This window comes from Triticum aestivum, chromosome 2D (assembly GCF_018294505.1).
Source record: "Triticum aestivum cultivar Chinese Spring chromosome 2D, IWGSC CS RefSeq v2.1, whole genome shotgun sequence".
Classification (NCBI taxonomy): Eukaryota; Viridiplantae; Streptophyta; class Magnoliopsida; order Poales; family Poaceae; genus Triticum; species Triticum aestivum.
Genome location: NC_057799.1, coordinates 638,356,605 through 638,358,775, shown reverse-complemented (window position 1 = coordinate 638,358,775; position 2,171 = coordinate 638,356,605). Strand labels below are relative to the sequence as shown.

The 2,171-nt window shown below is 56.4% G+C and overlaps 1 pseudogene; it reads left to right on the top strand.

Moving 5' to 3' along the window:
• Positions 1-250: 250 nt before the first annotated feature.
• On the top strand, positions 251-1,950 carry LOC123056123 (aspartyl protease AED1-like; annotated as a pseudogene).
• Positions 1,951-2,171: the final 221 nt, after the last annotated feature.

Sequence of the window (2,171 nt, the reverse complement as noted above, 5' to 3'; positions counted from 1 at the left end):
AAGCGTGCAGTGGACGTACATGACAAAGGAGTGCGGGTTAATTCGACGAGAGAAAGTATCCTTGTTTGGTCTACTTATTACTGCTAAGACGAGTGTATATAAACACATCCACGTACGGCTCTACCCCATCCTTGGTATAATCTTCCGATTTTCATTTTTCGTGATTGTTCAGTCCTCCCACATAGAGTCCTGTGTGTGGTTGGTGTATAAATTTGGGCGTCCTAGACTGGATGGTGTATACTAACTTGCAATGGCTTCTCCCTTGTTCTTGTGCATCCTCCTGGTCATATTTGGCAGCTACGTTTCCATTTCTGCCGCAGGCGACGGTAAGCAAAGCTTCGTTGTGGTGTCAACCAGGTCATTTCAGACACAAGATGTCTGCTCCACATCGACAGGTACGTACATGAATTGAGCATGGCGTAATTTTCGACGTTAATCGATGTGCATGTATGACACTCGGATGTTCCAGTGACCCCGCGGCTAAACAGCGCCACTGTGCCGGTGGTGCACAGGCACGGACCCTGCGCCAAGTCGCAGTCCACCGACAAGCCATCTTTCGCCGAGGCGCTTCACCGAAGCCGCGTCCGTGCAGACTACATCATGAGCTGGGGCAGGAGCTGGACGAGGACAAGGTGAGCATCCCGGCGCACCTGGGCACCTCCGTCGACTCGCAGGAGTACGTGGTCAGTGGTCACATTGGGCCTGGGCACGCCGGCCGTGGAGCAGGTCGTCCTCCTGGACACCGGCAGCGACCTGTCGTGGGTTCAGTGCGCGCCATGCAACTCCACCCAGTGCTACCAGCAGAAGGATCCCTTGTTTGACCCACGAAAGTCCTCCACGTACGCCCCCGTCCCCTGCGGCTCCGACGTGTGCAACAGCCTCCAGTCCGACCACTTCGACAACGGCTGCACCAACGACGGCACCGAATGTGGGTTTCGAGTCGAGTACGGAGACGGATCAAAGACCAAAGGCGTGTACAGCAACGAGGCGCTGACACTGGCGCCCAGCGTCGTCATCAACGACTTCCATTTCGGCTGTGGATACAAGCAGGCTGGGCCCAACGACAAGTTCGACGGCCTGCTCGGCCTCGGCGGCGCGCCCGAGTCGCTCCCGGTTCAGACCTCCGCGGTCTACGGCGGCGCCTTCTCGTACTGCCTCCCGCCTGTGAGCAGCGGCACCGGGTTCCTTGCCCTCCGCGCGCCCACCAACACCTCAGCCTTCTCATTCACGCCCATGACCCCCTTCATGGACTACGATACCTTCTACACGGTGAAGCTCACCTGTATCAGCATCGGCGGGGAGCACACTACCGGAATCGCACCCTATGCCGACGGCCAGGGCCGTCGGCATAGCCATGACTAGCCGTCGGGTCAGGCCTATGCCGACGGCCCCCGTCGGCATAGGGCCGTCGGCAACATATCCGTCGGCGTAGCCAGGATGACCGTCGGCATAGAAAAGCCGTCGGCATAGACCCTATGCCGACGGTGGCCGTACATCTATGCCGACGGCCTTGGCCGTCGGCAACGTCATCGCCTAACGGCGGCCGCCGTCAAGTGCTGCCCAATAGCTTCTCGCCACGTGGCAAGACGTCGTTCAGCATGGGCGTGTCTATGCCGACAGCCCAGCCGTCGGCTTAGTTTGAAATTATGCCGACGGCTAGGCCGTCGGCATAGACACGCCACGTGTCAGATACTGGGTGCTCCTGGGGCAGGTCTATGCCGACGGCCTGGCCGACGGCATAGACGTGCCACGTGTCGGCCACTGGGAGCTCACGCTAGGCCTATGCCGACGGCCTAGCCGTCGGCATAGTTTCCACGTGTCGTCCACTGGGAGCTCACGCCAGGCCTATGCCGACGGCCAGGCCGTCGGCATAGATTCTGTCCAGTTTTTTTTCTTTTTTCTGTTTCTTTTCAGCTCAATTCATTTGAATATATAACAAACAACATATAGAACAAACAGCATATACACAGCATCACACAACAAATTGGCATCGCTAAGAAGCATCGCAAAGCATCACACATATAAGTATCATCACCACAAAGCATATAAGAATCTCACAAACAACAATAAAATAAGTATCATCACAAGCATACAAGTATCATAGTATCGAGAACAAGCAAGTATCATAGCATCGAGAAAGGCTTAAGCGCCAGGACGTCGAGCACCGCGGA